The sequence below is a fragment of the Rhea americana genome, unplaced genomic scaffold (assembly GCF_003343005.1).
Source record: "Rhea americana isolate MKP2758 unplaced genomic scaffold, rheAme1 scaffold_98, whole genome shotgun sequence".
NCBI classification, from domain to species: domain Eukaryota; kingdom Metazoa; phylum Chordata; class Aves; order Rheiformes; family Rheidae; genus Rhea; species Rhea americana.
In genome coordinates this window covers 351,745-378,360 of record NW_028187177.1, presented here as the reverse complement: position 1 = coordinate 378,360, position 26,616 = coordinate 351,745, and the positions used below count along the sequence as shown (strand labels likewise).

The window sequence follows — 26,616 nt, the reverse complement described above, 5'->3', positions numbered from 1 at the left end:
CCAGGGAATACAGGAGGYGTCCTCTGGTACCAGCCTTCCCATGATATCAATTCAGTCTATGTTTTGCCTCTCCTCTTTCCCTTTCAAAATGGCTACTCCCCCCAGCAGCTGTATCAGTTAAAAAAAGAAAGAAAAAAACCATGACTGAGCTGATGGAAGCAAGTCAACCATCCAAATCATGGTAGATTTGGGGCTGTAAAGACTTTTTTCCTGGAGAGGTAAGCAGTACAAACATGTATAGAAGCATGTTGAAGTACAAAGGCTTGCAGCAATTTGAAGWGCAGAGCTATGCCTGTAGGGAGGCTAGTAAAAGGTAAAAAAACAAAAACAAMAAACATTACAGGGGAAATAGCAAAAGGTTGAATTTAAAAAAGTTGTGTCCTCTTATAAGAGCTTGGCAAGCTCTGCAAGCGCACATTGGGTAGAAACGATCCTAAAAGGTAATTTACCACCTCTTTACCTTACCATAGTCTCTCCCTCCCCCCGTTGCACCAAGTTCCTCSTGTCTCATGCTGCAGGGAGTTGAAGGCTATGCTGAAGCCATGGGACTCCCCAGTGGGTCCCAGGGCGCAGRCCTGGCTGCCCCTCCATAACACCAGGCCTAGACATGCACCATCACCTCTCCCACGGCAAGGTGAGAAGCCCTTGGACTGAAGGGAGCTATGACTAAGCCTAAATTATCAGAAGGCTGAGTGTCCAGCATGAGCCATAGTGCAGAGTTGAAAGAGATACCTTCATTTCAGCTACCTGAGGCTTCCTTCAACAGTCAGGAAGGTCCTCTCACCACTCTCAGATCTGTCCCTTACCATCTGCCAATACTTTAAACAAAATTAAAATGGAGATCAAAATATTAATAAGTCACAACTGGCTTACCCATTGTACAGCCAGGAGCAGACTTGGTGGCCTTTTTTCCCCAGGTATATTTGCAAGTTGTGGTTTGCATAGTTTGACCATATAAGCCAACAACAAGCGTTAAGAAATATCAGCATGTCTCAGCATGCAATACAATTCATGATACACCTGAGCTTTTAAGATCTGTGCTGGACACTCACTCCCTGGATGTCATGAAAACCCAGCAAAGCAGTGACAGAAACAAATAAATTAAGAGAAAGTAATGACAGCTCTGGGAATTGATGCAGATCCTGGTGTGAATTTTGGTTGTTAGCAAGAAAAAGTCACTGTTCTGGAGGAGATTGGTAATGCATGAGGCATGAGATTTGGTCCTGTTTTTCATGTCTCTCCCTCACAAGCCACAGGAGGAATAAACGGGTGTTTCCTTCAGTGTTGGTGGCTATTCCTTCCTTCATTCTGCTTCAGACTGAAGTCCCAACTACCTTCCTCYACCCTTAGCCTGACACAGAAGTTCACCTTCAACCACTCGTTTGCTCTCAGCTGCTTCTATGATGGATGCTGAGGTTCCTCTCCCATCCCAGAGGAGCACTCCCCAACCATCCCATTCCCAAGCCCACTGCACCTCTAGAAATGCAGCCTTGAGGCAGGCAGCCTTACACTTGCACACTACTCATTAAACAGGCTTTCAGTTCTCTCACATCCTAATAAAATTCAAATGTGTCACCTCTTAATCACTGCCCCCAGCACCCTTGTCATCTACATATTTTCYTGCTTGTTTTTCCTCCTCAGACTCCTTTTGTTCATTCTCTGCATCTGACCTAGGACACATCAGAAAAYATATAATAGAGAGTACCTGACAAAAGACGAATGAAAACATTCAAAGCAAAWTTTTTCTACAGAAAAGCTGCAGGTTTCCAGTCCAAAAGTCCACCTCTTTTCTAATTACTTTTAACTAAAGTCTTTCCAAGAAAATGGACACTAGCCACAAAGCATTTCCTCGCTTACAAATTTAAATTTTCTTTGGAGCAGAGTTAAAAAACATGGAAAGARCAATGAGGGGAACACTCTTTTTGACTAGCTGTAGGTTAAAGCCAGTTTCCTGTAAAGTCAGTAGAGAGCAATTTCAGAAAGAACAGTTTTCCAAAACTGTCKCACAGTATCTGACACACATGCCAAAAAGAGCAATCTTCAACAGCTGGTCTACACTTCTTACCTCTGAATTTTCTCCTCATAGCTTTTTTTATAAGCTCACTCCTCAGGCCAACTACAGTAGCAGTGTACTAGCTGCCATCACATAGAAGTACATTTTTATTTATYTGAGCATAACATAGTCCCAAAGGGTTTTGCATAAGTGAATTTGTGAATCAGTAAAAAGTTTGAGAGGCTTTTCTACTAACTTTTATCCCAGTTTTGGGTCTCTAATATCGTGATCTCTTGTTAAATTACAGATTCCACATGCCCTCCAAAATTGCATCTAATTCAAGAGTTTCACAAATGTAGTTAATGCTTGAAAAGTTTTTTTAAATTCTATGAATTTGATGCCTTTAGCACCTCAKTCTCTTCAGTAGTGAACTATTCTTTAAATTCCTGATAAAGTCAGATTACCGACTTGATTTTCCCATTAACTGCAGGTTATTAAACAAATCTAAGACCTCTGGTTGAGAACTGTTGACAAGAATTTTGTTCACTGTCATTCCTGATCTCCATTCAGCTTCACAGAGCAGGTTACTGGGCATCTTCTGCTGTTCCTTTTATCTGATCTGAGTTCAGTTGCTTTTTGTCACTTTTCACCTTCTCTTATTTTCCTATTGCAATTTATTATATTCTAGTTCCACTTCCATTTCTAACATTGCATAGTGCAATAGCAAATGAAAACTCTATGCCATTACATATAATCAAGAACCACCTATCATAGGTTAGCCAAGAAATGAAAGAATCAGGAAAGGACAGCTCTCCACATTGACTCTTCACACTAAACTAAACTTAAACTAAAYACTTAAACTAAAACAAAAAAATTAAGAGCTTCTACTGTTGAACAGTTCTACCCTGGCCAGGCAAAGACAAACCCTGTACTCTGATACTTCATCAACTAAAAATAAGACACCTTCTGCCACAACAGCCTATCACAGCCTCACACCATACTGCACCAAGATAAAGATTAACTACGTTAAAAATTCTGCTTTGGTGAGTTGTCACAAGCGTGCAATCAAAATATACTTTTCCCCCCGAGGGCAGACTCACTTTAGCCTGGTCACCCCGCAGCGGTACCACGTGCGCAGCTCCTGACAAGCGCAGGACGGGTGGGATGCTTGACATTACCATGGGCAGGGCCACGTTCCTTCAGGAGCTTTAGCTCACCGCCATTAAAATTGAGGCTGTTAATCTAAAATGGTCACCAGCCGCTACGTTCAGAACTGACATGCTAATGGTTGAGATTGTTATTTTAACATCTATTTGCTGATACATGGTTGTTTTATTATTGTGAAAAGACCACACACAGTCCGATGCAAATTTAAGTTCTGTTTCACATCTTTGCACAATATGGCAGGCTTTGTTTGGTTTGGTTTCAAGCAAAACAGACGAACAAACTTCCTCCCAAACCATTAATTCAGAAACATAATAAGGCTAACTACTGCACTGACTCATTAAAGCTATCTGATGGAGGCTGCACTCATTAAAGCAGCTACCATCGACATTTCTGGGACTGCAGCCCTGCCTTCAGACGCCATCAGTGACGACCTGCTGTGCCAGATGCCGCTTCYGTCTCAGGAAAAACTTCACAGAAATAAGAAAACGGAAAACTTTGATTTGTTTCAGCCTTAAAATATGTTTGATCAAAAGAATATTAAAACCTTTTTAGTCTCTTTTCTCAGGTTATTTCACCAGGTAACAAGGGAAATTCTACATACACAGCACTGAATACAGTCACACAGGACTTCACATTTTAAATTTATAGATAAAACTGATAACTGACATGTTTGGTGGCAAAAAAAACAATTTAAAAGTATAGGAAAGAAAGTACAGAAAAGAAATTGTGGGTGTGCCACACTTGAGATGCAACTCAAATGACTTGCATGCAGCTCAGGCTGTCACCACGAAAGCACACCTGTGGCTGAAGGGCTACTGCCCCAAGGTAAAGAAAAAATTCTTTCAGTGCTTATCACTTAAATAAAATAAAAATTGACACTAAGATGGTACAAAAAAAGAAATCACAGCACCATCTACCCTATAAGTACCTTCAAGTTGAGCCCTTTGCAAGTATTCCAGTCATCAAGTTTGGAGTTATTAAACCCAGTCCTTGAACTAAATGATCACATTTCAGCAGCTGGAAGTGAAGCACAAGGCTTTGAGTAAGACTGAACACCAAATTCTTCATCAGCAAAACTGTCTAGCTCAACACAAAGCAGCTGGGATGTCTTAATATACTCTATTATTGTAAGAGCTTAGTTTTCACTTAACAAAATCAGAAGAGAAGAGGAACAGACTTCTGACCCTCTGGTGCACAGTAAAATTAACTAAGACAAATGTCTATAGGCATACATCTGCTGTTTCTTAAAATCTGTTTGCTGAAGCTCAGGTTTGTGTTCAGAATTTGAGGGTGGTATAACTGTCCTGACAACACTGCAGCCTCACAGCAGGCTAGTGTCCTCATTAAGTACCTCCCTATGAATTAGCTTGGAGATCACACTAAATCARCAGTTTGCAAGACTTGGACATTTTTAAACTTCAAACCATGGCATCTTCGACAGCTGAGCCTGGTGCGTACACAGAGAGGAATCCAGCACAGGAGCCACAACATTTCTGCCCCCCAGACATAAGCCTCTCGCTTRAGCTAAAGGTAACTCACATTATCAAAAAGCAACATCTCCTACGTTCTCTCCGTAGGTTGGCCAATCTTACTTTCTTTTCCAAAGCCAGTCTGTTAGGCTCATGCTTGCTTTCCTCCACTAYCCTAAAATAGATGCTTCCTCTTCCTGCCATGTATTCATAGAAAGTGATTGGATTTAAATGRGACTGTTTAGAGATAACTAAAAAGAATTTGGCCCAGTATCTTGATATCTGACAACACTTCTAAAACTTTTTCAGTTCTTATTTAGGAGGTCTCCTGGTAACCTGCTAAGTAATAAGTATCTCTTTCTTATTTTGCTGCTATAATGGGAATAGGGAACATGCTCCTTGGTAACTACAGTGCTAGAAAGAAAGAAGTGATGCAGTAGGGTTTTAGCAAGTACATACACACTCCTGAAAAGCCTCCTGCGCACATCCCTTGTCCAARAGCACATTTGCCCCGTGCCTGGCCACGTCCAACTCACTCACCATTCTTACATTATCACCACATTGAGGAATTCTGTAAAATTACACAGCACTTTCACAAAGGATCCCCAAAACATTTAGTCTACTGATACCAGATATTTTGTGAAACTTCTCAGTCTCCGCTATACTTGTTGCCATGCATCTCCTGACCGTGTCTTACTAGCCATTTATCACTATGCTACCAAATACCAAAGAGGAACCTCCTGTCACACTGAAGGGTTTTTTTTTTAGTGCTCTAGGGTCTCCAGAGGCACATCAGAAGGAACCAAGATGGCAGAAAGAGTGCAAAACAATGAAAGGAAAGTCTCAACCAGAAAAATCCTCAGCTGTTCAGAGTGGTACAAACTCTCAGGAGCAAAGGCCACACATCTCTCAACATTCTCAAAGTTACTCCAAATGGGACATCAAGTATTTGCTCAAGTGTTTGCAGCAGAYGCAAATTCAAAGCATCAGATACAACCCCTGAAACAATGCAGGTAGCATTTTTTATAAGATCCACCTTCACTTTARTAAATGCTCTAATAGTAAGTCCATTACTTTTTTTTTCCTTTAATTTTAAAAAGTTGCTCTTACTTGTGCTAAAATTATACTATTCACTTCTAAAGATTTCCCAGTTCAYGTCAATTAAAGTTGTGACCATACCTTGGTTTCATATTCCTCCAACTTTTCATCCAAGAAAACCAGTGTAATTTAGGCTAATTGTTCCTGTTTTATTTTTGTATATAGCAATCTGCTAGACGTTAAGGCATGAAAAGAAATACATTGAGAACACCAAAAATGCATCAACGTACATTATCTTAGTAAACCTTCRGTTCTGCTTCAGTGAAACATATGAAGAAACCCCCAACACCTGTAGCAGTTTAGTCACTAGAGATCAGCAAGCAGAATAATCTGGAGCACTAAAACATGCCTGATTCTTATGAAGCTGATCAACAAGCTACCTCTAGTAATGCCCAAAGCACCCAAAAGAAGTGCACATTTACCACGCGCTCAGGTGACCGATACATCCCATTTGCTGTGCCCTTAGTTTTCCAGAAGCAGCACCAGAGCAATCAACATTACAGACAATGTGCACTTTCCATCTCTGCTATTTTCCTCTGCCTTGTTTTATCTTCAAGTGGAATAAACCCATAACAGCAGCTGTAAACCACTGCAGCTCCATTCTTGACCTTTCCTCCCTCCCTCTCCTCCACACCATTAAACACAGGACATCACCCTCAAAGGACAAAAATGTGACCAGTTCTCTTGTCAAACAGAACAACTCAATGGACATTGCCTCTTCACCATCCTTGCACCAARTCCTACACTCTTTACTCCTGATACCATAATCACTTGACAGAGCATTCAGAAAATATTGGCATAATTAAGTATAAGGCTAAAACTCAAAGATGAAAAACTGAAAGCAAGTAGGACATTTTTATAAAAATAGGTTAGAGACTAGCAAATCTGCCTCTGAACAACTGCACAGCAAAGCATTCAATTCATTCAACTCCTGATAGTAAGGGGAGTTTTTCCCACCCACACCATCCCTGAGGGTGAAGACGACACTTGGAAAAATAGAACACAATGTTCAAAACACCAACAGTGCAAATGCAACATAGCCATGCCTTCTAGAACAGCAGCAGGACACTGCGGCTGCACAGCACAAGCCAGCATCTATTTGGATATCACCACCACCAAGGGGATGCATCTTCATGCCATTCAAAGGGCACTTAAAACATAGCAATGTTATGCTTCTAGCTAGAGAAATGTGCTCCAATATGCTTTTTTTCAGTAAGGCTGAAGAAATTAGCATTGCTCTGAATCCCAYGTTCTAGATGAAGTGCCATTGGACTCAGGAGATGTTGATTATAAGGAATTACATTCCTTAAAGCAAGGTAAGAAAACACAGTTTGGGCCAAGGAGTCTCTTTAGAAAGCACTAAAAGAAAAAAAAATAAAAATTGTGGCACATAGACAAATGAAACAAAGGCCTGCAATTATCAGCTTTTTAACGGGCTGACACCGAGGTATTGTTTCAAAGCAATGGAGCTGCCAAAGGACTCGCCAGAGAAATACCTTGGGGCTCTAGCACCAAGGACAACTGAAACCACTGCCCACAGCCTGGCACCAGAACGCTCTTCTTGCAGCAGTCAGTCCTTAAGGAAATMACTGGGGTGTGAGGAAGCAATGCCAGCAGAGTCCTGTGGGCACAAACTGAAAGAAAACAAGGCCATGGAGAACAGAGTGAATAGCCTAGTAGATTGGCCCAGGTCACCCTGTTTCCTTGGCTCTAGCTTCTCCACACAGGAAGAGAGGAACAAAAGGCACCAAGCCTCCTATTCCGGCCAGACTTCTCTCTTTCCTCCCTTTAATCATTCCCAGACAGGTGCAGTCAATGGGGAAAAACAACARACCTGACACCTATGCTATTGTCCCAGATTTTTCTCCTCTGTACACTTGGTCCTTTCCTATGTGGCCTCCAGCTTGGAGCTCCACTAGGACCGCAACAGTCTCTGCTCAAACACTGACTACCAAATGGGCAGTTCACACCATTAGCCAAGATCAGCTTACAGGCCAAATCATACACCCACAYTGCTTAAACACAAACACTCAAGCACATGTTTAGGCAGCACCCTGAAAAAATTTGGAGTGGGAAACTCAAACGTCAATACTTTCATGTCAGTCAGTGCAAATCTGGCACTCATGTCCTGCAAATCTCAGCACCAGTATCTGTTACAGGGTGCACGKGCCTCCGTAGCACATGGAGAGGTACACTGGTAGGGCACGGTGGAGAACTGCCTTGGCCGCATTAGCTCCCTGCATAAGTGCTATGCTAGACTAGTATCCCTGAAGTTGGGATTTCCCCTGTCCTTTCTTTCTTCTCTAAGCAATGTATCTGTAGTTCACTGGACACGGACTTTGTAATAAGCTGTATTGTTCCTGGCAATTCTTAATGAGTTCATGTAAGGCAATTGCACTTCCTTCCGTCTTAACGAGAATCTTAAGAAATATCTGTGCAGGAATAAAAGCCTCAAATGGAGGAGCTACATGCCCATGATTAGAATTAAGGGAGCCATCTGTTTCTTTACAGTCATGCACATCTCAGACAAAAAGTACACATGCAGCATATGTCATTACTTCCACTCTCCTGATAGAAAATATTTGTCATGATTCCCTCCCACAAAACCACGGGAAGCTTCACAACCAGCTCGCAATCCTGCAGGAACCCCTCCCACAAAAGCTCTACAAGCAATGTATTTAGACAGCCCGTTTTTCCCTAGCTCTTCCTCAGTCAACTGTTGTTCACGCCTCTGTGAATCCTTTGCAAGCATATTTTCCATGAGATCTACAGCCAGGGATCACCTTGTAGAATTCTACCAGCTACAAGAACTGCACTGTTGAGCTCCATGCAGTTGTGTCTTTCCATTTAAAAAAGAATTTAGGAAATGAAGCTGTTCATTGGATGATATATTTTTATGTCAATGCATTGTAGCTTGCAATTTTTTTCCCTAATTTCCAAATTGCTCTGACAAAAGCAAACCAATAGAAATGCACCAAATATATTTAAACATACTCCTCAGCACCAACTTTCAGGCAGTTACAGACACAATTAGCGCAAAGATTCCTACACTCCTTCACCTCCAGGGGTAAGAAGTTCCATTCTCTCCTCCCTCTGCTCTTYGTCAAACACGTAGCCAACAGGAGACAAGAGTTAGAGATCATAGTTCAAGACAACACATCTACACAAGCAGCACACTATGATCTTGATTGTACCATATTTACCAAAGTGACAACGACTAAAATGCACATTTATGAAGAGCTCAGAAGTGCTGTCTGTGGTCATAGATACCCCAACACACTCATCTGGAGCCAAGAGTGCCTCTTCAGAGCCAGCTCCTGGAAATAAGGAGTGACAGACACCATGGTTGTCTTTTGTGTCAGCCCTTTCCTGCTGCAGACACAGACATTACCAAGCCTTCTTTCATCTCTAGGTTCCTTGTACACCACAGTTTTTCGGGTGCATTCCACCTCAACTTCAATTGAAAACTTGGAGCAAGCCTTTAAATGTCTCCTGCTGTTCTCAACTGTTCTTCAGCTTTACAGCATGTTCAATTAGCATCTAACCAAAAGAAACACAGGATCTCTAGGACAACTGAAATAATTAGTACWTCTTTAATCTAACCAATCACTATATTCTCAACACCTTGTTATGAAGTTGCAAAGTTGTACACACTACCTATGGCAGCAGGTCCCACTGGAAGCAAAAGCAGTGTAGCACCTGTAATAGCCCCAAACATCCCAGCAGGGCTGCCCTGGACCACAGGCAGGGATGCACAGGAGAAGCTGTCAGGAGGCTACCACCACACTAGAGTGTAGCATTAGCTCTCCAGCATCTCTGGGAAGCTTCTGCTTTTTCCCTGCTACCTCATCCCTGCCAAACCTGCTTACCCCTAGACTACAAAAAAGCAGACCAAAGAGAAAAGTTCTCAACACCCCCCCCCCCAAAAAAAAAAAAAAAAGGTATAACATTCTTCCATTGAAAACATCTGCATCTCTTTCACTGCTYTGCCACTGTTCAAACAGTGAAGAGTTCAGGAGCGTACCTACCAGGCCACTGAGACATTGTGAAAGTATTTCTTCAGAAAATCAGAGTAGCTTAAGCTTGTCTGACCTGGGATGTTACCCTCATTCTCAGTTACAGAAAACCTTTAAATAGGAACATCAAAAAAAAAAGTTAAAAAAAGATAAGTTGTCTGCTCCTTTAGCTTTCTTTGCAGACAAGAGTGCTTTTGATGTATGCTATTTAGCAGAGGCTCAGAAAATTTCTGAAACTGGGATACTGGCAGCTCTGCAGCTGGGAGAAGGGAATACATTTCCTTCAGCCATTGTGGTTTCCTGTACAGATAATCTTTCCTGTGCATGGACAYGCATTTCATATTCACAACACTCTGTGACCCCGAGATGTTCTGCAAATTCTCCACGTCAGTTCAGTAACACACAGTCTTCCTACGGTCTCTGTACTCAGTTTGTGACATCTCCTTGCATTATTACACAGGACTGTCCACACAGGCTGCTTGGACACACCAACAGATTGTAGTGGCACACAGCTTTGGTTTTCATCATCTATGGAGTACATGAAATAAAAAAATCACTTTATCCTTAATTCAAATAGTTTAGTATATTTCAGTGTTTTTAAACTACATTGATTCTGTACTSCAAAAATAAAAAAAGTTATCCATTTTTAATCTAACCTTCTAAATGGAAACTTGTAACACCACAAACTTCTTGGAGGCTACCATCAAAAATGGGATTTGTTTCAGAGGCATCCTTCCACATAAAACACCAGCAGGTGCACACATCTGTTCTCAAAAAGTTCCTTTCCCTTTCTTTTTTTGTTGGAGGAGGGGGGTTGCTTCTTCTCCCTGCATCACACACACTTCCAGGGTAATAAACTAAACACATAAGGGTTTATGTTTCTTCTGTACATGAATCAGAACAAAATGGCTCYTTTTAATTTCGTTCCAATCCACCAGTATTATAGATAAAAATCCTTTACAGAGACCACCCCCCAGCTCTGGCAGGATTTCTGTGAAGCCTGTTGAGTCACAGGAGAAAGTCTTGCCAGAAGACTTACAGACCTGAGCACCAGCATTTGGGGGGCTGGAGGTGTCCTTATCTACTGCTATTCCACATCATCCATYAAAAGCATGGTCAAGGATAAATTAAGCCATTTAGAAGAGGAAAAAAAATGCACATCCCCCTCATAAGAAACAACTAAAACAGAAGAGAAAAGGGGGGGGGGATTATATGTAAGCTAAGTGGCCWCCTTCAAGTACTGCTTTTATGAATACTCAGACTCCGCTTTGCCTGCTGCTGCTCTGATGACAAACTGAGCCATGAATTTCCCCGTCCTTAGTGAGCAGCTCYGCAACTGCAAACTTCCAGCTGCACAGGCTATGGGAACAGCAGCTCCCTGCATCTGAAATCTACCAAAAGCAGGAAAACCCACAGCTGCTGCAGTGATTTATTGCCAGACAATCATTCATCTGCCCAAACTGGCAGATCAGTGCAGACATACCAGCTACATGAGGCTACCTTAGAGCCATATTTTTTCCTCTGTGCATACTTGGTGCATTAGGTAGCACTGAAAGGAAGCAGGGACTAGTTTGTGTRGTTACAAAGAGCAGGGCATTTTGCCTAGAATACAGTCACACTATTTTGTATTTGCTGATTTGCAAACGTGAACAGAACATGGTATTTGGGGCAGAATTTTGGAGTACAGCATACAAATATATGCATGCATGTGTGTATACAACAGATGTACTAATGGTCATGGAGAACTGGCTAACAGGACCTGACAAGTAGCAGTCGACAACTGAGCAGAAAGAACATCTTAATGCAATTTTCAGTGTATTCTTCAGTTCCCCAAAAAACCCAGCAAAGCAAATACACTCAAGCAGCCACATTAAGGCAGAACACTGAGGAACTCACTAACTGGAAACAATTAGTTCACTCARATATTCATTTTCTCCTGTTTATGGATGGAATGTTAATGGAGCAAGATTCGAGTTGCTTATTTTTTAAACAAACAACTACCATGAGTTTTCATGAAATAAGGCAAAGCTTKTTAAGAATCTGATACACATTGAACTTTGGTTCAGTGTGGACATCACATAGTACAGGTCCAMTCTCCAACATCTGACTAAATTCTACACAACAAACACTCAATTTTTCAATATTTTGGCAGGAAATTGAATATTTTTATTAGAGTGTAACAAAAAAAGTTAGGACATACTTCATGACTCGCACTGTCTTCTGTTCCACAAATGCTATTTAGTTATGTACAGACATACCTTATTTAAAAATAACTAAGTTAAGCCCTTGCTGAAGGGTTGAGCAAGGTGTAATCCAAATTTATTGACATTTTAGCTGTCCTTATATGCAATTTCTACATCATACTGCCTTCTAATAATTACAGTCTAATATAGAGTAGGTAGACAACTGCATCCACCCTGAATACCCTTCACCTACACAGAAACTCTCATCAAAACATTTATGAAAACTAAAATTAATTGTTTATAGACATTACAAAAAAAGCAAATGCARAGGGCAAGAGTGGGTGGGTGGAAAAGCTCAACATTTAGACAAAAAGCGAACAAAGAATCAGTGAAGTATGTAATAGAAAATGTTTTCCAGTTTTTGAGCATACTTACTTGCACACACTTTTTTCTTATCTTCWGCTTCACTTCCACTACTTTTTTGTAACATGGATCTCACTTTGTGCCAGCATAAGAGCCCATCAGTGCAAACTCTGCAGCACAGAAAGCACTCAAACACGCATGCACCAACACAACAGCAATTGCACTGTTAATTCTCTAGTCAAATAGCTCTGCTTCTGGCAGAGAATTGAAAATTAGGGACTGCAAACTATTTTTTGTACTAACATKTTCCTCTGTGTACTACCTATTCCCCACACTGCTCCCATCAGCACCCCWGCTCACTAAAACCCACTCCCTTACCTCTAAATCTTACCCCTGAGCTTTCAGTCACTGGTGCCTTATCCGTCTCTAAACTACATCACCTAAAACCACAATGCTGAAATTACCTTCCAAGTCAATTCTCTCTCTGGCTTTAGAGCATGTTGCCAATTAAATAATGGAACAATCGGGAGTGCTAAATCTAGACATAAAGGTTATTTGTTTGAATAAAGATATKTTAAATGATACTATTAGGAATTACGCATGATACGAAACTAATTTGCAAGCTACCTTGGATTTCTGCACAAAGGACAGTGTATAAACCTAAGAGCTAGAGCAAGTATAAAATCTCAGCAGCCTTTGATCCTTGCARACTTCAGGCGGGTGCTCTTTCCCAGCCTTCCTGCTAGCTGGCCCTGTTTCAGAAGAAAAACAGCTCACTAAATTCCAGGCCAATACCCACGTCACTAAACATCCATGGGACAAAACCCAGCATCAGCACCAGAATTAACGCCATCCCTCCAACAAGCGTCATTCCACCACACKTTAGCTGGATGGTCCAGAGGGACAAGGAAGAACCTCTCACCCCAGGAGGTAGACCCTGGCACAGCTCAAGGAGCAGGGCCAGCCACACCACATCTGACCTGGGTGGCAGGGATCCAGGTTCAGGTTTCTCTTGGCAATTGATCCTGCTCCATTTTTACATACTCCCTGACAAAGCAGTTTTACTAGCCAAAAGATACCCACAGCTTGCATTAATGAATGCTATGTATTAATTTATTTCTATTTGTTAAGTCTCTTATAGCAACCATAGGGGTTATTTTAAAACTTGAAAGAAAGAAAAGTAATTATTCACTCATGGAGGGAAGCATCAGAAAAATGAGAACAGCTAAGAAAATCAGCAAGATGTCAAAGCTCTTTCTGGATTCTTCTACTGCTGCTCAACTAGCAAAGACAAGCAGCAACAAAACACAAGCACAGATATATGGACATAACTGTCACCTACAACTTATGCAAGTTTTGAAATGCTCTTTTAATGCTCTTTGCAGGGGGAAGAAATCATCCAACAGACAGTTTTTCACCACAAACCTGAAGCACCCACAATATAAAAGTCTCACAGCTCAAAGCTGCCAAATCAGCCATTCTGGCTGCAGTCGCCATGGTGGGGGAGGGGGATAACACACACATCCGACCATTTTGTGTGTCACACCTGTTCAGCAGATTGGTCTACATGATGTTACCTGCAAGCTATAACAAACAGGAGAACTGCAACTTGACGGAAAAGGTATACGATTAAAACTTTAAACTCCAGAGGGAGATAGCAGATGCTTGATAAGGAGAAGTATTTCTCCTCTGCTGTACAGTGCAGCTCTCGGCTCAGGGGAAACATTTGAGTATAGGCATCTGTTTAGTTGGAAGAYGTTGAGCCATCAACCAACTTTACAGAATAAGCAACATTCTGAATGAGAAGTTTGCCAGAGTAACCAATGCGATACAACATTGTTTTGTGTAACTAGAAGTTCTTATAAATGCATCTCCACYAATTCTGTGTCTAATCAGGTTTCCCACTCTTTACTGGGTTTATTCTAAAATGTTTTTTTTCAGGATGACCTTAACAGCAAAGATGCACAACAAGTTTTGGTAATGGGGAGCGGAGAGCAAAAAACAAAACCCAGCTTTCATGCAAAACTGACTTGCTTTTGAAAAATTTGAGATATGAACACAGCATGATATAGTTGCATGAATTTGTTATTACACAGTCATTCTAATGATGTTTGCTTATTTGCCTCATTGACTTACACAATACAAAAAGCAGCCTGCATTTGATACAGGTCATTCTGGATGCCAGCTGACTGTAACAAATACTTCAGACCTGAATACTTTAGACATTTATTACATGCCAAAAATTTATTGTTATACAGAATAAAATCTTGAAAACTGTACGGATACCATGGTTGAAATATATCTAAAATGTGACTGCAAATAACAACAAARAAAAAGTTAATTTTGTATCAGAACACTCTGGGATATTGCATGAGGATTTCTTTCCCAGTGCGATTTATCATTTTAGATCACGATTTTGCTTGGTGTTTGCACAACTCATATGCCCATGCCTAGCTAATCACAWTTTATTCCACCACTCCTACTGGAAGGGTGTTTCAGGGTGCTATGCCTCAGAAACCCAAGCAGTATGAAAAGAATATCAGAGTATTAGTAATAGAAGAGCTATAATTAGTTTCTCATGAATTTTCTCCTTYACTTATAATTAGATTGATCCTCCAGTCAGGCAGACAGCAGTCTACCTAAATCAATAAGTCTGTGCACAAAGCTCAACAGAATTAGGCCAAATACAACTATAAAAGGGTAGAGAAAATTACATTAAATAGGTACTATCATAATTAAGGACTGAATGATACAATAGCAAAATTCTCTTCTGACCTATGCTGCTGATGAAAGCACAGGGTGTACCTGTACCGCAACTTCTGAATTTGTGATACAAATGGTATTGTCAGTGACTTTCACAGATATTCCCTGTGCAAATAAAACTCAGAAAAGCCTAAACGGCAGTGACAGATCTGTAAAAGGGAAAGACATTTTCACTACGGTTTGAAGAGCAGGGCTATGTTGCAACATATATAAGTAAAATGTTAAGCTTTATAGCATGTACTTAAGTTAAAAATAAATAAATCCCTGACCTGATGATTGCCAAGCATGATATCCAGAGGACACGTTATTCAGCATCACCAGAATACAACAAACCACAGGTTATTGGACCACACTGCCTGCTACAGTCTCATGTACGTGATACTCCRCAATTCAACTGTATTTTACTGTAGGCAATATACATAGACGGACGGACCCAAGCAAGCTCCTTGCATCAGAACTAGTTGGATGCTTCCTTCTCAAAAAGCCCACGGACAGACCTGCTTACTCCTGTGTAGATCAAGAAACAGAAAACTACTCGTATTTCACTACGCAAGAGAAGTCCTTCTGATAGAGCATGAGTATTCACAAAGAGGAAATTGAAATTACAGTAACTCCAGTTGCCGAGACAGAATGTGAATGGCAGCCAGAGACTTTAAATCCCAGTATAACATCATTTTCCAAAGTACCCAACAGGACTGATAGACAATCCTGCAGTGACACTGTGTGTTCTTAAATGTAGCTTTTTCCCCCCTGCTCCCTCTTTAAACACTGCGTACATGAAGTAGAAGACCACTGTTAGCTGTTCAACTGCAGCAGGTAGGACACTGGGACTCCTCACGCTCTATTGCAAATGCCTTTCTTGTAATAACTGAAATCATCATAAAATATGTAATTAAGTTAAAACCTAACATGGGACATAGTCCTAAAGCAGTCTGAGCCTTGAGATCTGACAGAAAGAGCAAGAGGAGAGTCCATTCTCAATAAAAATGGAAAGTGATTACATTAGCTTAGAATGAACTTTCCATTTACACTGAAACAATCATTCACAGYTTCCACTTTCAAATCATCTAATAGTTGCTGACATAGTGCACAGATAACGATTAAAAACAGAAGATTTATTTCATTTTTCAAGTATAACACTCCTGCTCTTCTGTTTTTTCCTCTTCCCAAAGAGGGCCATAAAACGAAATAGATGTATTTCTATTACTAGTGACTAAAAATAAATGTTAAACATCTACTGGTTTCTTTTAAGTGCTGTTAGGTACCACTTAGAGCAGAAAAGAAATTCTGGTCCAACCTCCACCCTGAACTTGCACTTTAGTCTATTATTTCATGCCTTAATTCAAACTGAGGGTGCTCAMTCTTACTACATTCCATAAATCTTGATGATTATAAAATATTAGTTCTAAACTGCTGCTGCTAATATTAAGTTAATCCAAATCAATAGTCAAGCTTAAAATATCCAACACAAAAAGACAGTGTATGCCTTTAAACTGTCTAGGCACAGCTCTCAGTATTCACTATTTTTTTTTTTTAAATGTATATTAAAACTAAATACAAAAGGAAGCCTTAGTGGTAAGAAATACAGATATTACTACAAATTAGATAGTGAAATCCTGTCTAATTTTCACATGCTTCACTGAGAAAGTGCCAGAGGTAATTAAGTCCCATTGCACAATCCCACCTGCTACCGAAAGAGAACCACTTTGAGGGGCATCTATTCTTAGAGGGATGCTAAAGGTCAGCTAGCTAAGGCCTTTAGTCATGCAACGTCATCCACACATTAAGTTTTAAGATGGTTTTGAACAAGGCATTTCCTATGCAGTAAACAGCATTTTTTTTTTTTTTTTTGTCAAAGACATTAGATATTTGCAAGTTCACCTTCACGAAGTAGAGCCAAAAGTGCTCTCAGGAAAAAGAAATGGCACAATCACAACTTGGGCAGGAATTGGAGAACAGCTGCCTCAGAAGGCTGGAGCCTCTGGAATGCTGTCAAAATCCYGTTCCCATGACAGCAGCAAGAATCAAGAATGAGCTTTTAGGACTATATATAATGTGTGTGTGTGCATATATATATATACACATATATACACACATACACACACACAGTTCTTGAAAAGCCATTGAAATCTAGTATAACGTGGAGGATGCTGAAGATTCAGAAAAAAAAGTTCTCTGTATACACAGAGATAAAGCTCTGGTAATAACATACACATGTATGCACAACCCCTCTTTGAGGAGTGGAGAGCCTAAATTCTCACAGCCGCTCAGGACCAGGAACAATGCTGCCTGACACTGCCCATGTAAGTGATACGCAGCACRAACGGAACAGCTGCTTTTCTCCAGCTCTGTGCAGTACCAGAGATTGCAAGTAAGCACACGAGATCATCTGGGACTTGCTGAGCCCGGTCGTGAAAACAGTGGTCAACACAAGGCTCTACCTGTGGCAAAATACGGCACATGCAGGCAGACCTACTTAGAGGAGGATGCCATCTGCTCACTAAAAACGAGCAGGACATTTGGCCAAATGATTTCAAAGCCTAAATTGAACAGTTGGTGAGCCAAGCACTGTGTGAACCAGGAGATGCTGCTGTAGCCACGCCACAGGCCTGGCACAGCAGAGCTCAAAGTCAGGGGCCAATCCTTGAAGGATAGGTGTGGAGTGTGGAGCAATGGCTGGGACTATCCACACAGTTTTAACCATGTTCTGGTAGCCTATTAGAGAAGGAAAATTACCTCCTGGTCCATACAGATCAAGTCCTCTGTCTGTTCAGGCCAGCCTCCTGCAGCTGGGATGTATGGCGTTATCCTGTGCTGACGTATGATGCAGGAACTAGGCCTGGAAATATATATGCACTATTTAACCCTTAAGCACTTACAAACAAAAATTGTTACCTGCCATCAAGTTCTCACTCATGCTGAGTAAAATTGTTACTCTTRAACTCCTCAGATTAGGATTTCTTTGAACAGACGGAATAGATCACAGAATCATAAGACAAGAATCATCTTTCTCTACAGCAGACCTCCCTTTTGACCACATAGGTGTTTAACCATCTCTGCCAGTCCTGCAAACCAACAGCATCCTTAGGAGTCAGCATTTGACAAATAGCGGCACTTCAGAGGTGGCCAACCAGGACTCACTCTCCACAAGAAAACTAGCCTGGCTTCTATCCTAGATGTAATTTGCTACACGACATAAAAGTGAAATCCAGTTTAACTCAAGCATTTCAATGACTATTAACAGCTAGGACTTTGACCCAGGAATGTTGACTGCATGWTTTACTTTAAAAAATAAATCCACAAAGCAAACTTGTAGTGAATCAGAACATTGAGTTTTGATAACTTTGTAGAAGAACGAACAGCAGGAAAAAAGACCAAAGAACAAAAGAATGAACTTTGCAGACTGACACCACTCATCCAGGAGCCTTTCCAGCTGGAACCTAACCAACACTGCTGGCACCAGTCAGAGGAGAACCCAACTCRTTCTCCTTCCTTTCACAGACCATACATCCAACAGAAGCAAAAATGTAGTCCTTGAAGATGCTAGATGTGACTTTGCAGAGGGACAGGCTGTGACTGTCCTTTGCACAGCTGCAACGCAAGTGGGCCGCCACTCCACAGGCATGGGGAAGGCAAGCTACAATTAGACAATCTACACACAGCAAGACGACACATAATGCAAACTAGACAGATCTATAGCACTTAGTAGCTTCTGCCGTGCTGTCAAGGAGCATAGCTGCTCAACAGTAACATGCCCATTTTACTTAACTGCTTTCACAAGTTGTTCAAAGTATATAATGCAGAAAGCAGGCCAATGAACTGCAATGCATCTTAAATGCTTTTAGTGACACTGGAAAGAAAAGCAATGCTTTCCCATGCTCTTCTCAGAGCAAGAGCGGGAAGGAAAGGGGAAAAGAGCTAAAGGAGTCTAGGCAGAAGTCGCAGTTCTTTGTGAAGCATTTCTTGCTTCACCATTTGTGTTATTTGGCATTGTCTATGGCACAATGACCACGAGTGGTCATTTGTTAAGTGAAGGAGTGGTAGAAACAGGTTGCAAGCATTATTTTCTTTCCTACATTCCCACAAGTTAAAGCAACTAATGTGCCACAGCTTTTGGCCCCATTATTCAGAACAGGCCTTGCTGCTCCTTTATCGCACCATGTTCGGTTTCAGACCTATCAGGCACTGAGCAGCAATTTCCTCCACAGATCAGATAGTTCAAGTCACAGACAAAAATGTTCACCACCATTGGAATGATTTACAAAAAGAATTAATCCTCTCCATTTGCAATACAGACACCAGCCTTCCCGTCTCCAGTTTTATGACAGGTAGCAAATGAAGTAGGAATGAAGTAATAAAATGAAAACAAATTATTCGCCCCAGGAAGATCTACCTCAGACCAATTAAAACAACATCTTAGAKCCACTACAGTAGCATATTCTACCTATGGGAAAATGTCTCTATGAACAAGCCTTGTGATCCCTACTCTCTCCACTTATATTGCTAGAGATTTTTGGCTCCMGTATAATATAAAAAATATTAAAATATAAATTTTAAATGCTTTTTAAAGTTATGATATAGCAAATCTGTTTCCACAAACCRCTCCTCATGCAGAAAGTTTACATGAAATCAAGATGATAACCAGCAAGAGCAAGAAGTACTCAAGGTAATGAGTCTCCTCTCCCTGATCAGACTGGGGCCACATCCATCCTTCCTCTGTCATCGAGGCCCAAGGGCTCACCACTGCATGTTTATCTGCCGCATCCACCACTGCACTATAAAGAACGAAATAACTTAAAGAGGATGCAAATCCGCTACACTCCTCAGTACAAGTCTTCCACATCACACTACTTTGTCATGTCCTCAGCAGCACTCTYCTCTAGAGTTAAATCACAAGCATAAACACGCTCACCTGCTAGAGTGATTTACAGAGCTGTAATACAAACAGCAGCCTCAGTCTCTCCTGCTGCAGCAGGCAGCATGGGAAGAACCAGAGACCCTAGCCCTGCACCCAAAGGGCCCTGCTAGTCCCACAAATGTCCTGGATGCATTTCAGAGCTGCACCTGCTCCCTAGACACACAGGTACAAGACACYTGCTGCTACAGGTTTTCCTCTAAATGGTTGGTCCTGATCCCAGGAGAGATGCTCTCCTGGTCTGTAGATCCTTCCACACATCTTTCAAAACACAGTTTAGAATATTCTCTCATCTGGAGTTTTGGTGCAAAAATAGCACCCACTTCCTCCACATCTGTTGATTCTCAAATGATTACTACTACACTGGTATATAGTTACAGCATATCACTGCTCATTACAATTATATCSCATTTATTGTTCAGATGGCCAGTGCACACACTTTTCATATTCCAAATGAATTCTGTCAATAGCACGCATGGTTTTGCCCCAAAGCTCTAGCAGAAAGGCTAAAGAATGGCTCTTTTATATGTTACCATTTCTGACCACTTCAAAAGTTTACAAAAAAAAAAGTGTCAAAAACAATAAACAGGAGTTGAACGTTGAGGAGATTGCAAACCACGGAAAATCCAGTGTGACAGAGTTAATCGAAGCATGATCACACAGGCTATCAGACAAATCTGGATCACTTGAATGGACTGGCACAGCTTAAAGGGGGTTTTCTTTCATTTATAATTAACCACTTGGCTGTCACATCAGTGTATCCAGGCACTCTGGTTGTGAATGTTTACACTGAAATCTCTGTAGAAGACACAGACAGTGAACTCGAAAAGGTGAGAAGGGAAGTTAAATCTGTGCACCAGTGAGGTGCTAAGCTTAGCATCGCTGAAGCAGCCAGAGCTCACAAGTGGGAGCAGAGGGAACACCCTTCACTCGCGAGACCCCACAAAGGCAGCAGCCCCCGACACTCCCCAGGGTGTCCTCCCAGCCCACAGAAACAACGCTTTGGAGGGGCACYGAGGCTTGGGCCTGTGCAGTTTGACTTCTGATGTGGCGTACAAAAGTAAACCTGCAAGGAAAAGGTTATCAAAAGTCACTAATTCACCCAAAAAGCATTAGATGACACAGATACTGGTYTACATAACTTGAGATGGGCTTCACAGGCAGTCCTCAGAGAAAAGCTTCACATATTATTAGCAACCCTCAAAACAAACATCACAAAAACACAACAGGGTACAGAACTCTTGCTTAAACAACGAACAAGTGAATTAAAGCCAAATACACACCATCCTTCTGTAAACGTAGCCATTTCTGCCAGTACTATACTGCTTTTACAGAATACCAGAATAATTTAGATTGCAAGGGACCCCCACAGGCCRTCTAGCCCAAACTCCACTCAAGCCGGAACAGCCAGATCAGCTCACGCAGGGTTTATACCTTCAGGTCCTCAGCCACTTCCTCTTTAAGAATGTTATTCCACAGGAGATCACTGCAAGCTCAGGGCACATGTGATTCTTTAGAATACTGAAAATGCAGCTGCAAAGACTGAACCTTCCTATAAACCCAGTGAAGAGTTCACTGCTCCAAAAAACAAGCTTTTTTTTTTTAAGCAGTTTAGCAACTGCATTCGTCTCTTAGACACCCCCTGAAGAGCACATCTGTACAAGTCTAGTTCCTCCGATATTAATGCTACATAAATACYTTCAGTGACTTTTCTATTCATATACCTCTTATTTCCTACAGACTTCACTTTTTTCCTCCTCCTATTTAAAATATTCTTTAAAGACTACTTCAGTATTACAGTTTGCAACTGATGTGAGACTCAAACATTTGCAAAGTCTTCACTCCCACACTGTGAGACAAGCAGCAACACAGCTTTGGTAAACCAGAAATCCACCTCACTGACATAAGAGCCAGGAGGAGATACGCTTCATGACTGCATTTTGGAGCGACTTAACCACATCGCTCAGTGCCTTATCAAGTGCATCACAGTATAACATCAGGATGCCACGTGAGACCCCACAGCTGCCACCCAGGCTCTGCTCTTCAGCAGCTAATGGCACAAGGATGCATTGTGTGGCACAGGATCGGTTATCCAGGCTCACTGATGAGTGAGTAGAACTGCTGCTTATTTGGACCAGYTGTGTCTCACATTGTCATGTACCTGTCAGGTCTCTTTCCTTTAAGCTTTTAAGACAAGCTGTCTACTRAATCTGGCAGCCAAGGGGAATAAGGTTTATGCTATTATATTGAATATCTCTGCCTACATGTGCTTATAAGCGTTCAGGTGTCCATGTACAAGGCTTCCYCACCYTTCTCATCTGTCMTCCTCACAATAAAKATATTTCAAAGTCCAACCAAAGACRTGAAGTATATATAAGCTTCAAGAGAACAGTGGTCCAAGGAAACAGGAGAYAGGCTGCAACATGAACACAAACCTCACTGAACACCAAGAACCCACGTAGCAGACTACTGTCATGGATGAAAAGCTTCAGCAGGGTGAAGTCTGAGCAGACTATGCAACTCAGCCACAAGTCACARAGGCTCTAAGACATCAGGCTTCGTTGGTCCCACTTGTTGATGTAACAACTTGCCTTCTGTGCCTGYTGCCACGGCCCTTTACCTAACCATGCAACATCACTCCAAGAGCAAAAAACAACACACCAGGATTCAGCTCACTCCAGGCCCTTCACTTCGTCTCCTGGCAGTTCCAGGGGATTACTGATTTTGCAGTGCTTGCAGGCACCAACACAGTGGGTTGRATATTTTAGCTGTAATAGATTTAAAGAAAAACTTTCTTCACCAACAACCTGTTTTATTTTTGCCAGCAGGCATGAATCAAAACAGAACCACTATACTCTAGTCTGACTTCAAAGGATATGAACATTTAATTTTGTGCAGTTTTTGCTTCATTGTCCATTGTACTGCAAATACATCCCCCAGGCCCTAAAAATCTTTTTTCATCGCTAATTAAACTTTCTTAAGGATGACAACACAGAGAGGAAGAGATGTGTTTCCAGCATAGGCTGCCCCTGGCACGCCTTATTTTCCAGAGCATGTCCAGCCTGCAGACAGGTAGTGGGTTTCTCCACAGGCRGAAGGCTGAGCTGAGCCCAGCAGAGCTAGGGGACACATTGCTTGCRGACACCTAGCCCAGGCATCCCAGAGGGAGCACAGGCTCCAAAGGTCATGGTGTGCAAACAGATGGAAGGCAGTGCTTGTCTCWCTTCTGTGGAATAGCTGAGGACTAGAGATCAGATCTGGGATTTAATGCAATGATGCAAGCCAGGCAATTAGTAAATGACTCAGCATCTGCAGACCAGCAGGCCCTTTATTAACCAGCTAAGCGCATTATCTTAGCAGAAATCATAGATTTTTTCCCTTAAGCTAATTGTCTGTGTATAACTTCTGCAACTACTCATACTGGAGATGCTGGCTGCAACCCTGCAAGGCACCTTTGTGCCCTTACTCCACATGCATCTGTGGAAAGCTGCATGCTCCAGTGTSCCCAGTGAGGGAGGATCTTCAGGTCCAGAAGTCTCAGTGGAAGACAAAGGAGAAAGGAGATATTACTTTACCAGACCAACACTTCTTATGCCTGCTAATAACTTTTTATTCATTAATCTTCATTCTTGGGAAGAAGTTTCACTTATGAATGGCMAGAACAACAGCCTGGCTGAACTCTAAACAACACTGCCTCTCCCATCCTTTTGTTTCAGTTCATCTTTATTTTGTTCCCATTTTATAGCCAGAAGAACATCAACCAGTCCAGGCAGAAAGGTATACAAAATACCAGTCCTTAGCAGGGCAAGAGGACTCCAGGAAGACAGAGATAACTTCTGCACAAGTAAGACTTGAGGAAAAACTAAAGCCTCCCATCCTCCTGTCCTACCAATTATTTAAAAGTTAATATATAAGATGACACGTTTGCATTAAATTCTCAGGAATTATATTCCMATTAAAGAGATGGGAAATACCAGGGCAATGGTGACTAAACATCTGCAAAGCTTTGGAAACCCAACAGCAACCCTATTTCTGACTTCACGCATTGACCAGGCTTAATCTATTACAGGCACTCTAAACAAAAAAAACAATGCTGGCAATGAAAACACTAGTCATTTTAGCAAAGAGGAYTCCTACTTTACAGATACGAAATGCCAGCCATAAGGCTGCACAGAGTTAGGAGGACACACTTTTTAAGGGCTGCTTTCTACCACGGGAAATTAATGTGTGGTCCACACAGGACACAAGATACAACTGCACTTTCCAGCAAGAGAAACCCTCTCCTGTGTCATGTACCGTGCARCACATCTACAGTATCACTCAGGGACAACAGAAGCATGAACATCTATTAACATTTAATCCATTAAACAGTCACAGAGTATACTATGCTGGTGTGCCTTTCATCTCAAAGGGCCTGAAGGTATCGGCCATCCTTTGATGTTAATGTGAGATAGAAAAAAACCCTGAAATCACTCTTCTCTCAAACCAAYGGGCACTCTGCTGTCAAACATTGCCCAAACACTACGTTACAGAAACCTGGCCACCTCTGCAAATAACTACGGAGTGAGCACACAGCTAAACTGTGGAAGCACCACTTGGAGAGAGGAGGAGGGAAGGGCGTGAGTGGGGAAAACTCTATGCTTCAGAAGAGTGCTTCGGGGTTTGCATTTGAGCTGGAGCTACATAAAAAAGGATACAACTACCCCATGACAATGTCTGAGACCATAAAGCAAGCATTCCATTCTGTTTCAGGCTAAAAAGCTAACATTTCTATAACCATCACTGATGTGAAAAAATGTAAAATCAGTTTTCAGTAGAGGGAGGATAAAATGCCATTTAATTTGATTGTATTAAAAAAGGTTTTTCTAAATTGACCTGAAACGCAGGGGGAAAGGGTAGTGAACATTACATCTGTCTCATAAGAAACTTAAGTCCTTCATCCAGGGCCCTTTGCACCCAAGCTCCAAAGAGACATTTGTCTCTTCAAGCAGCTCCAGCCRCTATCACTTTCAGACTCCAAAGCAGACAGCTGCAGCATAGACAGTCTTAAGAAACATACCCTTGTGTTTTTCAAGCCCCATCTAGCTTCCCTAACGCAGCTTTGAGTTGATCTTGGGCCAGACGCTAATCCCTCACCYCGTCACGCTGCTTCCCAGCCCATAGCTTGAGATCCCTGTTGCCCCTGCACAATACACTCTGGTGGGTTTTGGTGGATACTGCGCAATGAAGACTGGCTTCTGGACAAATCCAACAGGATGSTGAATTTGACCTTCTCCCCTCCAAGCACCTGCCTGGTCAGGCTACTGAACTGCCACTGGGTATATGCATGGCTTGATGTTTACAGACATCTGTCATTCACCAGCAAAAAGACTCCAATGAGCTTAAAGCAAACTGTTTTCACAATATGCAATGTGTATTTCAAGAACGACCAACTTATTTGACCATTTTTGGTCTTCCATTTCCTCTATGGATGATTTTGATTTCACTTTTGAAACACTTCACATTCTGGCCTCATCAAAATATTTAATACTACAACAAAACACAGAACTACAAGTTATGGCAAGATGCAAGCGGTTAGCAGAAGCACAGATCAGTTCATTGTCAATATTCGTTTTTACCAGCACTGCCCATTTCAGGATCTCAYGTTTTAGAGACTAGAAATTCTCTATCCTGCACTTGGCTTTTCTCTTACAAAAGAGATCTTTAAGGTGAACGCATCCCTTTTGCACCTGGACAGATGCARCTCTCATTTGGCTAAGGGCAGATCACAAAACAGGACAGTATTTTGCAGAGTGAAAGTAGGGAGGACTTGGAACAAGATTAAAATGCTTGCATTTGAACTACAGAGAGACTCAATGCCTTGGGACAACRTGCAGTTGAATCTCACTACAGCACCTAGCTTCACAACAGCATGCTTTTAAAGARGCATGTTAATACTTTTATTAAACACAGGCCAGTGTTTGCTACCTTACTACACCTTGACATTTCCAGAAGGTCACAGACAAGCACATCTCTAATCTAATGTATTCGGTAGGAAAACTACTCTACATAGTGGCTGTAACATTTAAACTCACTCATGGTTTCCCTGATGAGGTTAACACGGGTTTCAAAAGCAAATTCACAGAACTGAGAGCAATGGTATTTCACAGCTATGGCAAAAGCTATATTATTCCAAACAGTTGTGCCATATGGGTGCCAATTTCTGGTAAACAGAAAATAAGCTTCATACAGTTTAGCATCATCAAATCATACACATWTAACTAAGAGTTTACAAACAGCCCCACTGGAAACAGAGGCAATAAACTYCTGTGTAGCATTGAAAACATGCCCAGGGGCACAAACTTTCTGAGCAGGGTTCAATATCTCGCCTAGAAATCCAAACTGAAGACAGTGCAAAAAGAAATTGAAGACAGTATGACATTTGCACTGATAAAATACGTTTCCTTCCTCTTGCACCCTTGAAGGTGCTACCACTGCATTTCAGCCCGAGCATCAGTGGTGATTTCTATTTACTGAAGATGAAAACCAAAAGCAAGCCCATCTTAAGGCTTCTTCTCTTTCTGCTTATGCAAAGACCAAAMTTAACCCGCAGACTAATACAGGAAAGCTCAGCCTATCAGCTGTCAATGCAGGTCAGTCTATCTTGTAT

At 41.6% G+C, this 26,616-nt stretch overlaps 1 protein-coding gene across 1 annotated transcript in view; it reads right to left on the bottom strand.

Annotated features, from left to right (window-relative positions):
- The window catches only part of FGF13 (fibroblast growth factor 13), a 252,795-nt gene that overhangs the window by 139,964 nt on the left and 86,215 nt on the right, over positions 1-26,616 (bottom strand). The window lies entirely within an intron of this gene.